Raw genomic sequence first — 16,037 nt, 5'->3', positions numbered from 1 at the left:
TATAAGAGTAAATCCCAAATCTTTCACCGAAAGCACCAAAGGCATATGAATAAGTTTGAAAATCGTGATTTTTCCCAAAAACCTTTCAATAATAAATAAGATGTTTTATTTTCAGATAGCATGAGGAAAATACATCTCTATGCCGACATGTCAATATACAGGTGAAATCATGAATGCCACCAAAGCCGGATAACAGAAGGAAATGCATCTCTATGCACGTATCTTAAGTACGCATGTCAAATATAATGCATCTCAATGATGAACTCATGTACTCACCCTCTCAGAGTACTCCATCTCACTGTCTCGTATTCTCACTCATCATGCTCAATACTCAGCACACTCAGTCACTCAGTACTGTACAGGGCAGATCCAGCCCAAAGATGCAAATAAACCAGGACAGATCCAGCCCAATGCAAATGAACCGAAATGCAAATAAACTATGGCAGATCCAGCCCAATGCAAATGAACCAGGGCAGATCCAGCCCAATACAAATGATTGATAGCAATTGTACCCACTGTGGGTGTGCAGACTCCGGAGGGGTCGATCCAGCCCAAGCGCTATAATAAGCCAAATCCTGGCATGAATCAATAAAGCATGTTGCGGCATACATCACGATCCCATAAATATCACTCACACCAGGCCCTCGGCCTCACTCAGTCATCAATCTCTCCAGTCTCTCGGGTTCACAACAATCATGCTAAGCAGCCCAAATCAATGATATGAGATGTGACAATATACGATAACAAAGACTAAGATATGATATGAAATGATGAATGCGACTGAGCACATAACTGCAATTAAGCAAATAACTCAACAGCAAAGAGCGACCACTGTAGGTCCCAATTGTACCATCATTTAACCTAAACATGATTTCTAGCATGAATTACAACTCAAGTGCTCTAACATATAGAGTACAATAAAAATGTTCTGATAAAATTGCTACACAATTTCATGGAATCGACTAAATTACAATTCACGCGGTGCACGCCCATACGCCCGCATGTCCTTAACATCAATCACATAGCACTTAATTCAGGGTTTCATACCCTCAGCACCTAATTTAGAAGTGTTACTTACCTCGAGCAAGCCAAATCCAATACCGAGCAAGCCATACAATGCTGCAAAAATGTCATCCAGTGCGTACCGACCTCCGAACGGCTCGAAACTAGCCAAAAGCAACTCAAACACATTAAACAATACCAAAGGAAATAAACTCAATCGATAAAAGTCGAATCCTTAATCAAAAACCCAAAATTCTAACCCGGGCCCACGCCTCGGAACCCGACAAAACTCACAAAATTCGACAACTCATTCAATTACGAGTCCAACCATGCTAGTTTCACTCAAATCCGACTTCGAATCGATGTTCAAAACTCAAGAATTCGCTCTATGAAACTTTAGTCACAAACCCCCCAATTTTCTCTTTTGGAACCCTCAATCAAATGCCGAAAACGAAGATAGATTCATGATATAAAATCAAAAATGAGTAGAGAACACTTACCCCAATCCACATGGTGAAATATTGCTTTAAGAATCGTCTTAATCCGAGCTCCCTAGCTCCAAATTTGTAAAAATGGCTGAAACCTCCGAAATAGAGTACTTTATAACCACTGGGCGAATTAATGAATCGCGATCGCGGAAACATCCTCGCGATTGCGAAGTAGAAAAGCACTACTCCTGAAAAATGCCTTATGTGATCGCATTCGAAGACTCGCAATCGTGGTACACCCAACTGACAGAACTACGTGTTCGCGGAAGCAACCTCTCGAACGCTAAGAGATGACCAACACTGCCTAGTCCAGTCCCAAGAACTACGCGAACGCGTAGATACAGACCATTCCCACTCTACGCGAACGCGGCTAACCAATCGCGACTGCGATGAAGAAAATGCCCAGCTCCAGATTTCCTCTACGCGATCGCACACAACTCTTCGCGATTGCGAAAACCAATCGAGGCACCAGAAACTAGAACACACCAGCATTGAAAACATGAAGATAAATGATCCGAAATCAGTCTGGAACACGCCCGAGCCCCTCGGAACCACGTCCTAACACTCCAACAAGTCTCATAACATAACACAGACTTATACGAGGCCTCAAATCATACATAATAACATCTAAACGATGAATCGCACCTCATATCAAACTTTAAAATGAACTCTGAGCTTGAAATCTCCAAAACTCGTGCCGAAACATATCAAATCAACACGGAATGAATCCAAATTTTGCACACAAGTCCCGAATGACATAAGGAAGCTATTCCAATTCCTAAAACTACAATCCGAATCCGATATCTACAAAGTCAACTCTCGGTGAAACTTATGAACTTTCCAATTCTTCAAATTTTTATTTTTCGCCAATTAGTGCCGAATCCTTCTAGGAATATCCAAATGCAAATCCGGGCATTTTTCCGAGTCCAAAGTCACCATACAAACCTAATGGAACCATTAAAACTCCGTTCCGAGGTCAAATTCACAAAAGTGAAACTTAGTCAACTCTTCCTACTTAAAGCTCCAAACATGAAATTCATTCTTCCAATCCCTTCCGGATCACCTGAAAATTAAAACCGACAATTCACACAAGTCATAATACATCATACGGAGTTACTCATGCCCTCAAACTACCGAGCGAAGTTCAAATGCTCAAAATGACTGGTCGGATCGTTACATTTGTATGATATATCTGTTCATTAGCTTGTTGTATATGGTTGCAGTACTTCGAACTTGCTTGCTCCTCTTAAAAAGAGTAGCCATGTCCAGTGGTGAAAAACATCCTTATTTGTCTCTATACTGTTATGGGCATTAAAGAATCGCCCTTTTATTCAAAACATTTGGTGATGCACATAGCCTAATCAACACGCAAGCTGCATGTGTTGATGGTTAGAGTTACCCGGTATCTGTGCTAGTTTGGAGTGTAACGACCGATCGTTTTGAGTACTAGTATTTCTTTTTGTGTTCCAAGACATTTCATAGCTATATTTGGAGTTTATGATTTGCGTGTCGTGGTTGTGTGGATTTCCAAAAAATTAAATGTAAAAGTTTGAAGAAAATGTGATTTTTGACTTTAAAAAGGAATTTCGTAAGAATTTGAATTGAGTCAACGGTCTATTGAAAACAACCTCTATATTTCTACAAGGTAGGGATAAGGCTGCACACAGACTACTCTTCCCAGAACCCACTATGTAGAATTATACTAGTTTGTTTTTGTTGTTGTTTTTGACTTTAAAAATGACATGGTCAACGTTTTTGGTAAACAACCTCGGATCGGTGTTTTGACGATTCTAGTGGGTTCGTATGATATTTTTGGGCTTGTACTCATGTTTGGTTGGGGTCCCGAGTGACCCGAGCGCGTTTTCGCATATTACGTGAAAAAAATGAAAAAATTAATTTCAAAGATGAAATTTTGAGTTTTTATGATCGATTATTTATATTTGATGTTATTTTGATGATTTGAGTTAGCGAGCGAGTTTGTATGATGTTAATACGCTTGTGTGAATATTCGTATTGGAGCCCGAGGGGTTCGGGTGAGTTTCGGGTGAGTTTTGGTTGATTTTGGAACTACTAAAGCCTAGCAGTTACTGGTGTGATGTTGCAGGTCTCGCATTTGCGAAGACCTGATTGCAATTGCGAGCATCGCATTTGTGATGTCAGGCTCGCAAATTCGAAATATGGGCTGGGCAGGCATGCTCCGCAAATGCAAAGAAATTGTTGCATTTGCGAATGGTTATGTTTCACTTTTGGGGCCAAAATGTCGCTTTTGCGACAGGTTGCTGGGTTGGTCAGGTTCGCAAATGCAAATCTTTGACCGCATTTGCGATGGAGGGAGATGTGCGAGGGTTTTTGTCGCATTTGCAACTTCTGAGGAGCTGGGCAACTATTCGCATTTGGGGACAGTTGTTCGCAATTGCGAACGATACCTGCAGCTGGGTAAAAGTGGAGAAAATTGGGACTTAGCTCATTTTATACTATTTTCAACCCTAAACTCTCTAGAGGCGATTTTTAAAGAGGATTTTCTTACCAAATTCATTGGTAAACAACTTTAACTAGTTTTCAATCAATTTCAATTACTTTTTCACGAATTTATTCATCAAATCTATGAATTTCAAGGTAGAAATTAGGGGTTTTGGGTAGAATTTAGGAATTTTGTAAAATTGAGATTTAGACCTCGAATTGAGGTCGGATTTCGAAACAAATTACATATCCAGATTCGGGGGTGAATGGGTAATCGAGATTTTGGTCCGAAGCTCCAATCTCGACTTCGTGTGCTCGGGTTGACCTTTTGTTGACCTTTTAAATTATGATCAAAATCGAACCTTTTTCACTTGTGGGTAGTTTCTAAAGCTTGTTTTGAATTGTTTGAACGATATTTGGCTAGATTAGATTGGTCTCAAGGCATGTTCTAAAGGAAAAGCCGTGGTTGATTGTTGATTGTGTTCTGGAATGAGGTAAGTATCTTGCCTAGCTTTGATGGAGAAATATTTTCTGCTAAATAATATTGTTTTCTACATGGGGGGGGGAGGGGGGTAATACATATATAAGGTGACGAGCAGAGGCAGAGCCAGAATTTCAAGCTTATGGATTCGATATTTTAATTGCTTTAAGTTACTGGATTCTAAATTAACAATTTATACATATTCAATAAATTTTTAAGACAAATAGAGAGTTCGAACCAAGGCTACTAGGTTCGATCGAACCCCCTTTTCGCATTGTAGCTCCGTCTCCGGTGACGAGCGTAGATGCATGTGCCAGGGTTTCAATGCTCAGAAGGGAGAATTATATGCTTCTTTGTGACTTTGTTGAACTTGGTGATCCCTTAACTTATGCTTCATTTAATTCGATGACTAATAAACTTAATTAACTGTGTTAGAAATCATGCTAGAATATATGACATCTTAAAAAGGATTTAATGTGTTGTTTTTGAGATTCGTTTGCATACTTAACTTGATCGTAGTATCACGAACCTATATCTATACATGTTATTGTCATGTTACTTGAGATTCTTTATCTGTAATAAGAGATGATGATAAGGCCTTAGAGCTTTGTTTGGCACGATGGGTATTTCCATGCGGTTAATTTGTTGTTGGCACGATGGGTATTGTCGTGCGGTGTGAAATAAGATTGGTCGGTTGGTTGTTACCGTATGAGAAGAATGGGAGTTGGACTTTTGTTATTATTACTCGTTCATTAAACACGTACATGCTCTCTACCTTGGTTTCTATTAACGTTTGTTGTTTTGTATGTTGCTTTCCCGTTTGTGTTCCTTATGTAGTTACCTCAATGTTTCCCAAATTGTGTTTTACTGTTATAGCTATGCTTTTACCTTGTTTGTTATTGTTACTCCTACGCTTTTACTTGATTTACTTCTGCTACATGTCCTCTTCGAATTCATGACTTTACTTCTTATTATTAGCATGTATATGTTACATGCCTCTATTTGTTACATGATTTGCTTAGTAGATTCTTGACATGTTACATGCCTTCACTTACTACCCGCCTTCATGTGATGACCCAAAATATTATCTTTAAATTTAATAATTAATTTTATATTCTAAGACCTCGAAAAGCACTATTTTTTACTCCTCGACTTGCGTGCGAAGTCCGTAAAATTTTCCGAAATGTTTTAATGTGAAAAATGGATTAAAATGTGAACTAGAGCCTTAAAACTCAACTGAGTTGACTTTGGTCAACATTTTGAGCAAACGGATCCGGATCAGTATTTTCACAGTTTCCGTAGCTCCGTATTGTGATTTTGGACTTGGGCGTATGCCCGGAATTTAATTTGGAGGTCCCTAGCTCAAGTTATGACCATTTAACGGAAACTAGTAATTTAAAGGCTAAAGATTTTCAAGTTTGACCACGGGGTTGACTTTTTGATATCGGAGTCGGAATCCAGTTCCGAAAATTTTTATAGCTCTGTTATATCATTTATGACTTATGTGCAAAATGTGAGGTCAATCGGACTTGATTCGATAGGTTTCGGCATCGAATGTAAAAGTTGGATATTTCATAAGACTAAAGTTTCAAGTGAGTTCGCACAAGATCTAACTTCAAATGAGCATAACTCTCATGATACGAAGTGTTATATGGTGTATTACCTATTGAATGAAAGATCTTTGAGTCTAGTTTCTAACGCTTTAAACCGTTCGTCATTTGGACATTCCTACAAGACGTTATGACCAAATTACCAAAAGCTGAAAAAATACGATTATGCGGCAAATTGTGCGACCACAAATCATGTATGCGAGCCGCAAAACAGGTTTGTGACCCACAAAATGGTCGCTGATCTACCAGTGCACATCACTTCTGGGCATCAGTTTTGAGATCCATTGTGCGACCCGCATACCTTTTTGGCGGTGCATTGTGCGATCGCATACATGTTTTCGGAGGGGTAATTTTTTTATTTTTATAACTCGACCCCATTTTGATAAATAGGTTTTGGGGCATATTTTGGGGCAATTATCTGATGATTTTAGAGAGAAGTGAGAGTGTTCTAGAGAGAGGAAGTAGATAAAGTGTCTTGTTCATCAAATTCTTGTCCAAGCCTTGAAATCCAACAAGAAATCCCTCAAGTTCTTCATCAAAGAGGTAAGGTTCTAACCCCTAATCTTCAATTTCGAGTTTGGGTAATGATGGGTGATTAAGAGTATGATTCTTAGGTGTAATAGTATTATTTGTACGTATCAATAAGGTTTATGGAAAGAGTGTTGATTTACATCATGAATCCGTGAATTTAGGGAAGAAAAATCAGATTTTTATAAAATCTTCCAAAAATGAGAATTTAAGATTTGAAGGTCCATTTGATATCGGAATTGGATAATTTTTGTATGGTTGAACTCGTAGTAGAACGGGTGTTCGAATTTCGTAAAAGTTTTTTGAGATTTGAGACGTAGGTCCCAATGTCGAATATTTAAATAAATTTTGAATTTTTATCCGAAAAATTAGTAAATTTATATGGAATTAATTCCTATGATTCATATTGAATATATCGAATTGTTTGTGAATAGATTTGAATCTTTTGGAGATAAATTTAAAAGGAAAAAGTTATGGTCGAGTAATTGATTGGAAATTGTAAAGCGAGGTAAGTGTCGTGGTTAACCTTGACTTGAGGGAATAGAACCCTTAAATTATTTGTTATGTGAAATGCATGTGAACGATGTATAGGCGAGGTGACGAGTGTCTATACGTCGTCAAATTAGTTATTTGCCTACTTACTTGAAAAATCATAAATTATTTTAAATCATGAATTAATTGTTATAATAATTGTTTCTCTCCTATTCTTTGTCAAATATTAATCCTTGAATTCTTGCATTAATTGTTACATGCTATTTGAATTATGTATCTTAATTGTTATTTGATATTTAGCATATTAAATATTAAGCTGTCTATTTTCTCTTTGATCTCCATAATAACTTGCTATTTGTCATTGTTTGTTTCATAATTAAATCATAATTATTGTATGCTTGTTGTCTTATAAATTTATATTAATTGTTACATTTATTGGGGAAATTTATTCTATAAGAATTGGTAAATGAATATATTGGAGGAGCAGGTTGCACGCCACAACAACATAGAATTGATTGAAATGGATATATTGGAGGATCGGATTACACGCCGCAACAGACTTATTAAAAGTCAATATTTGGGGGATCGGATTGCACGCCGCAACAGACTTATTAAAAATCAATATTTGGGGGATCGGATTGCACGCCGCAATAGACTTATTTAAAAATCAATATTGGGGGATCGGGTTACACGCCGCAACAGACTTATTAAAAGTTCATATTGGAGGATCGGGTTGCACGCCGCAACAGACTTATTAAAAGTCCATATTGGGGGATCGGGTTGCATGCCGCAACAGACTTGATTAAAATTAATATATTGGAGGAGCGGGTTACACGCCGCAACAGAATTGAATATGAATATATTGTGAGAGCGGGTTGCACGCTGCAATGGAAATTGAATGAAATGATAATTGGTTATGACTGCTGAGTTGACTTCAATTATTATAAATGAGTTACCTGATTTATTTCTATTATTTGTTGTTGTTACTAATATTGCGTACAGGTTAATGTAAATGAACCGCCTTAGCCTCGTCACTACTTCATCGAGGTTAGGCTCAGCACTTACCAGTACATGGGGTCGGTTGTACTGATACTACACTCTGCACTTCTTATGTAGATTTCGGAGTTGGTCCCAGCAAAGTACCATAGACTTGCTCGGATTTCAGATACTCAGAGGAGACTTGAGGTATAACTGTACGGCGTTCACAGTTCTGAAGTCCCCGTCTACTTTACTTTAGCTGTATGTTTGTTCCCAGACAGCTTTATTTTATTCAGACCTATATTTGTATTATTCTAGAAGCTCGTGCACTTGTGACACTAATTCTGGGATGATATTTAGACACTGTTGTTTTTAAGGATTATTCACTATATTTTAGACTTTACTTCCGCATTTGTTCTTTGTTATTAATAAATTTAAAAATTATTTTAAAATGGATAATATTATTCTAATGATAGCTTGCCTAGCAAGTGAAATATTAGGTGCCATCATGTTTTGAAGGTGGAAATTTCGGGTCGTGACAGTTGGTATCAGAGGACTAGGTTACATAGGTCTCACGAGTCATGAGCAAGCTTAGTAGAGTCTGAAGAATCGGTACGGAGACGTCTGTACTCATCTTCCAGAGGCTACAGAGTTTAGGAATAATTCCACTTCTTTCATTCCTTATCGCGCGACATTGATTTATCTTGAACATATATCTCATATTCCTTTGTATCCACTCGTGTATGACATTGCACACTCGGTATCAGTTGTGCGTCGACAGTTCGTGATGCCACAGATGGACTACGAGAGATCCAGAGATGCTCAACATTGCCTCAACGTGTGGTTCCAATCGAAGATGCGGACGTATTGAGAGATCAACGAGTGAATCATGTGAGAGGTGCAACAGACCTTGGCATCTGGTTGATTTATACAAGCTGTGAAGGTTAATATCGCAGATCATCGGACGAGGTGAACTATGACATCACACCGAGTGAGAGAGTCCACTATCAATGGATGGATTGAGGGGTCATGTGTTATATCAGTTTTGGCCTTAAATGTATATGTGAGGTACTAAAAGGTTCTCCAAAATTTATACATGTTTAAGACCTGAGATTTTGTAGAGGATAAGGTTGGGACTTGTGGTATGTCCGCCTACTTAATAATCCTATACTTCAGTACCAAAGGAGTTAGAGAAATAACTTTAATTTTCAGAAAGTCTACTCAGCGTGGACGTTATGGTTGCAGATTTTGGGGTGCTTCGGAGGAAGTACAGTGGTTGACGAGATTCTGGACTATGTGGTTCGTGCCAAGATTTGTTTGTATGGAGCTCTACTTTTGTGATCGTTGTGTATAAATAGGGGTAAGGGTTACCCCAAAGAAGAATCAAAAAGTATGTTAAGAAATGGGTCAGCTCAACAGTGTTGAGTCAGCATAACAAAAGAAGAAATTGGCCTTGGGAGAGATAATTCTCCAACAGTGTCCATGGCAAGCCTATGAAGAGGGCAGACCAGCCAATACAACACTGCCCACTTGGCTCAGTTCTCAAAAATACTTTTGAAAGAGTTTGTTTCCCGGAATCTTCGTAATGCGTGGCGCATAGGGTTTGAACGGTTGCGTCAGGTCACCATGACAGTGTCATAATATGCCATCAAGTTCAATAAGTTAGCCGTCATATTCGTACTTTGCTTCCTACAGCCAAAGAGCGAGTCCACAGACTCATTAAAGGACTCAATTATAATCGTAAAATCTTGTACGACTCGGGAGCTACAGGATGATACTTCATTTCCGCTAGTGGTAGAAATTTCCAAGATATTAAAACGTGTTCGGGGTGAGGAAAAAGGAAACTAAGGAGACCAAGACGTCTTGAGGATCTAGAGGATTCAGTGGATTCTACTCTGTGAGTATAAATCATTATGGCGGGGGCTCGGGCAGTCGGCCAACCCAGTCCGCACATCGAATTATTCGGGGTGCTCTAGTAAGTTCCTTTAATGCACTACTGACATGAGTTTCCTACAATGGTTATTCTAATTATCTGGTACAGACTCAGTATGAGCAGCCAAACCCGCAAAGGGGTTGTTATGAATGCAGTGATACTAGGCACATCATGAGAAAATTGTCCCAAACTTGGGAGAGATATATTTCATCAAAGCACTACACACCCCATTACAGTTACTACACCACCCACACGACCAGTTAGGGGTGGAGGACAGGCGAGTAGAAGGCGTCCTAGAGGTGGAGACCCAGCCGTTGATATTTTTGTTTTATGGTATGGCGGAGGTCGCTACATCAGATGGTGTCGTTACAGGTACATCCTCGATTTAATATAAAGGAATAATTTCCCTAATTTGATTCGGTTATGAGTATCGAGATGAGTCCTCCTATTGTGCTCCACTTATGATGAGCTACGTAATTCTATAATCTACTTATGTGTTTACTCCTGTTGGGAGATTCTATGGAGAGAACTACGCTTATCTTTCCATATTGGTCACTAATAAGAGCTGTGAGGCTAAAGGTGGCTTTCTAGTACTCATTTCGGTAAGTTTTGATGTAATTTCCGGATAATCAATTACAAATTGTGAATTATATGCCCTACCGGTGTGGGGTTCATTATGTGTTGTGATTTCGTTTAACGAAAATTATTTAAAAGGAAAAAATAGAAAGTTTCGATTGGCACGATGTGCATATTACTTGTGATTTAGAACTAAGGACGAGATCCTCGCATTATTAAAAATAAATTGATATATTTAAACCTTGGCTACAAGCTGCGGTGGAAGTTATATAAGGACGAGATCCTTGTGATAAAAAATTCTTGTGTTTAAATTCTCCCTTGTGAAATTAAATTTGTACTATAGTACTACTAGGGAGTCATGACTGTTAGGCTTATTTGAAAGTTTTTGTATGAAATTCTCCGTGCATACTTGCCAACTTCGTGTGGTAATTATTAAGTTTTAACCTACGAGGTAGGTGCCCGCCCAAGTGGCGTTAAATGTGACTCGTTAATTCAGGTAAATAATTATGAGGTCTGGTTACCATCAGTTAAAGATTAGGGCATCTGATGTCCCTAATGCAGCTTTTCGGACTCGGTATGGGCATTACGAATTCCTAGTAATATCATTTGGGCTTACTAACGCTCCAACAACACTTATGGATTTGATGAATCGGGAGTTCAAGCCCTATTGGTATTCTTTTGGTGGTTGTATTCATTGATGATATCTTGATTTACTCCAGCAGTAGAGAAGAGCATGAGCAACATCTTCGGAGTGTGCTTCAGAAATTGAAGAATAACCAGTTATTTGCCAAATTTTCAAAATGTGAGTTTTGGTTAGGTTCAGTTGCCTTTTTGGAGCATGTTGTATCGGCAGAAGGCATAAAGGTGGATCCTAAGAAGATTGAGTCTGTTTAGAATTGGCCTAGATCTACTTCAGTTACAGAGATCCGGAGTTTCCTGGGTTTAGCAGGTTATTATCGTTGGTTCGTGGAAGGGTTTTCATCTATAGCAAGCCCATTGACCAGACTGACCTAAAAAGGTATCCCATTCAGATGGTCAGACGAGTGTGAGTTGAGCTTTCAGAAGCTCAAGACTGCTTTGACTACGGCGCCAGTGTTAGTATTACCCACAGGTTCAGGATCGTATACGGTATATTGTGACGCCTCTCACATTGGGCTTGGTGCAGTATTAATGCAAGATGGAAAGGTGATTGCATATGCATCGCGGCAGTTGAAAGTTCACGAGAAGAATTATCATGTTCATGACTTAGAACTGGCAGCCATTGTTCATGCGCTGAAGATTTGGAGGCATTACCTCTACGGTGTCTCATGTGAGGTATTTACTGATCATCGTAGCCTTCAGTACATGTTCAAACAAAAAGATCTTAATTCGAGGCAGAGAAGATGGTTGGAGTTGTTGAAAGACTATGATATCACCATTTTGTATCACCCCGGAAAGGCCAATGTGGTGGCCGATGCTTTGAGTAAAAAGGCTATGAGTATGGACAGTCTTGCATATATTCCGGTTGGTGAGAGGCCATTAGCTGCAGATGTTCAGACTTTGGCTAATCAGTTCTTGAGGTTAGATATTTCAGAACCCAGTCGGGTTCTAGCTTGCACAGTCACTCGGTCTTCTTTATATGAGCGCATCAGAGAGAGGCAGTATGATGATCCTCGTTTACTTGTCCTTAAGGACACGGTGCGGCACGGTGATGCCAAACAGGTTGTTGTGGGGGAAGATGGAGTTCTGCGAATGTAGGGTCGTATTTGTGTGCCTAATGTAGGTGAGCTTCGTGAATTAATTCTGAAAGAGGCCCACAGTTCCAGGTATTCTATTCATCCAGGTGCCGCTAAAATATATCAAGATTTATGGCAACATTATTGGTGGAGGAGAATGAAAAAGGATATAGTTGCATATGTAGCTCGGTGTCTGAATTATCAGCAAGTTTAGTACGAGCATAAGAGATCTGGTGGTTTGCTTCAGAAGTTAAAAATTCCTGAGTGGAAGTGGGAGTGTATCACTATGGATTTTGTTGTTGAGCTCCCACAGACTCAGTGAAAATTTGACACAGTTTGGATCATTGTGGACAGGTTGACCAAGTCAGCACATTTCATTCCAATGGCAGTTACCTATTCTTCAGTAGGTTAGCTAAAATTTACATTCGTGAGATTGTCCGCCTCTACGGTGTGCCCGTGTCTATTATTTCAGATCGAGGTACGTACTTTACCTCAAACTTATGGAGAGCTGTACAGCGTAACTAGGCACGCGGGTTGAGTTGAGTACAACATTTCATCCACAGACAAACAGACAGTCAGAGCGCACCATTCAGATATTGGAAGATATGCTTTGCGCTTGTGTTATGGACTTTGGAGGTTCTTGGGATCAATTATTGCCACTTGCTCAGTTTGCTTATAATAATAGCTACCAGTCGAGCATTCAGATGCTCCATATGAGGCATTATACAGAAGGCGATGTCGTTTGCCAGTTGGCTAGTTTGAACCGGGAGAGGCTCGGTTGTTGGGTACCGATTTGGTACAGGATGCCTTGGATAAGGTCAAAGTTATTCAAGATCGATTTCGCACAGCTCAGTCTAGGCAAAAGAGTTATGCCGATCGTAAAGTTCGTGATATTGCATTCATGGTTGGAGAAAGAATATTACTCCGGGTTTCACCTATGAAAGATGTAATGAGGTTCGGAAAGAAGGGCAAGTTGAGCCCTAGGTATATTGGACCCCTTGAAATTCTTGAAAGGGTGGGTGAAGTAGCCTACAGGCTTGCATTACCACCTAGTTTATCAGTGGTTCATCCGGTGTTCCATATGTCTATGCTCCGGAAATATCATGGTGATCCGTCCCATGTGTTAGATTTCTGCTCAGTCCAATTGGACAAAAATTTGACTTACGAGGAGGAGTCGGTGGCTATTCTAGCACGGCAGGTCCGACATTTGAGGTATAAGAGTTATTCTTCAGTTCGAGTGCATTGGAGAGGTCAGCCGGTAGAGGCATCTACCTGGGAGTCCGATTCGGACATGCTGAGTAAATATCCACACCTTTTCTCCAGCACAGGTACCTTTTCTAACTCCGTTCGAGGACGATCGTTTATTTTAGATATGGAGAATGTGATGACCCAAAATGTCATATTTAAATCTAATAATTAATTCTGTATTCAAAGACCTCAAAAAGTACTATTTGTCACTCCTCGACTTGCGTGTAAAGTCTGTAAAATTTTTCGGAATGTTTTTATGTTAAAAATGGATTAAAATGTAAACTAGAGCCTTAAAACTCAACTGAGATGACTTTGATCAATATTTTAAGCAAACAGATCTGGATCAATATTTTGATAGTTCCGGTAGCTCCGTATTGTGATTTGGGACTTGGGCGTATGCCCGAAATTTAATTTGGAGGTCTCTAGCTCAAGTTATGACCATTTAACGGAAACTAGTAATTTAAAGGCTAAAGATTTCCAAGTTTAACCACGGGGTTGACTTTTGATATCGGAGTCGGAATCCAGTTCCAAAAATTTTCATAGCTCTGTTATGTCATTTATGACTTGTGTGCAAAATTTGAGGTCCATCGGACTTGATTCGATAGGTTTCGGCATCAAATGTAGAAGTTGAAAATTTTATAAGACTAAAGTTTCAAGTGAGTTCGCACAAGACCTAACTTCAAATGAGCATAACTCTCATGATACGAAGTGTTATATGGTGTATTACCTATTGAATGAAAGATCTTTGAGTCTAATCTTTAATTCTACAAACTGATCATTATTTGGACATTCCTACAAGAAGTCATGACCCAATTACCAAAGGCTGAAAAAATGTGATTATGCGATAAATTGTGCGACCGCAAATCAATTATGCGAGCCGCAAAACAGGTTTGCGACCCACAAAATGTTCGCCGATCTGCCCAGCGCACACCACTTCTGGGCATCAATTTTTCGATCCATTGTGCTACCCGCATACTTATTTGGCGGTGCATTGTGCGATCGCATACCTATTTTCGGAGGGGTAATTTTCCTATTTTTATAACCCGACCCCATTTTGATAAATAGGTTTTGGGGCATATTTTGTGGCAATTATCTGATGATTTTAGAGAGAAGTGAGAGTGTTATAGAGAGAGGAAGTAGATAAAGTGTCTTGTTCATCAAATTCTTGTCCAAGCTTTGAAATCCAACAAGAAATCCCTTAAGTTCTTCATCAAAGAGGTAAGGTTCTAACCCCTAATCTTCAATTTCGAGTTTGGGTAATGATGAGTGATTAAGAGTATTATTCTTGGGGTAAGTGTTCTTTATCCTATATTGATTATATTTCATGATTCCACACTCATTTACATCATGAATCCATGAATTTAGGGAAGAAAAATCAGATTTTTATAAAATCTTCCAAAAACGAGAATTTAAGATTTGAAGGTCCATTTAATATCGGAATTGGATAATTTTTGTATGGTTGAACTTGTAACGGAACGATGTTCGGATTTCATGAGTTTTTCCGGGATTTGAGACATGGGTCCCACTGTCCGGAAAATTAGTAAACTCATATGGAATTAATTCCTATAATACGTATTGAATATATCGAATTGTTTGTGAATAGATTTGATCCTTTAGAGATAAATTTAAAAGGGAAAAGCTGTGGTCGAGTAATTGATTGAAAATTATAAAGCGAGGTAAGTGTCGTGGTTAACCTTGACTTGAGGTGACAAGTGTTGATTGAAATACATGTGAACGACGTATAGGCGAGGTGACGAGTGTCTATACGTCGTCAAAGTAATTGTTTGCCTACTTACTTGAAAAATCATAAATTATTTTAAATCATGAATTAATTATTATAATAATTGTTTTTCTCTTATTCTTTATCAAATATTAATCCTTGAATTCTTGCATTAATTGTTACATGCTATTTGAATTATGTGTCTTAATTGTTATTTGACATTTAGCATGTTAAATATTAAACTGTATATTTTCTCTCTGATTTCCATAATAACTTGTTATTTGTCATTGTTTGTTTCATAATTAAATCAAAATTATTGTATGCTTGTTGTCTTATAATTTTATATTAATTGTTGTATTTATTGGGGAAATTGCTTCTATAAGAATTGGTAAATGAATATATTGGAGGAGCGGGTTGCACGTCGCAACAACATAGAATTGATTGAAATGGATATATTGGAGGATTGGGTTGCACGCCGCAACAGACTTATTAAAAGTCAATGTTTGGGGGATCGGATTGCACGCCGCAACAGACTTATTAAAAGTCAATATTTGGGGGATCGGATTGCACGCCGCAATAGACTTATTTAAAAGTCAATATTGGGGGATCGGATTGCATGCCGCAACAGACTTATTAAAAGTCCATATTGGAGGATCGGGTTGCACGCCGCGATAGACTTATTAAAAGTCCATATTGGAGGATCGGGTTGCACGCCGCAACAGACTTATTAAAAGTCTATATTAGAGGATCGGGTTGCACGCCGCAACAGACTTATTAAAAATCCATATTGGAGGAACGGGTTGTAT

The sequence above is a fragment of the Nicotiana tabacum genome, chromosome 15, assembly GCF_000715075.1.
Source record: "Nicotiana tabacum cultivar K326 chromosome 15, ASM71507v2, whole genome shotgun sequence".
In the NCBI taxonomy this organism is placed as follows: domain Eukaryota; kingdom Viridiplantae; phylum Streptophyta; class Magnoliopsida; order Solanales; family Solanaceae; genus Nicotiana; species Nicotiana tabacum.
The sequence above is the reverse complement of the archived record's forward strand: the minus strand, read 5'-3'. Positions refer to the sequence as shown.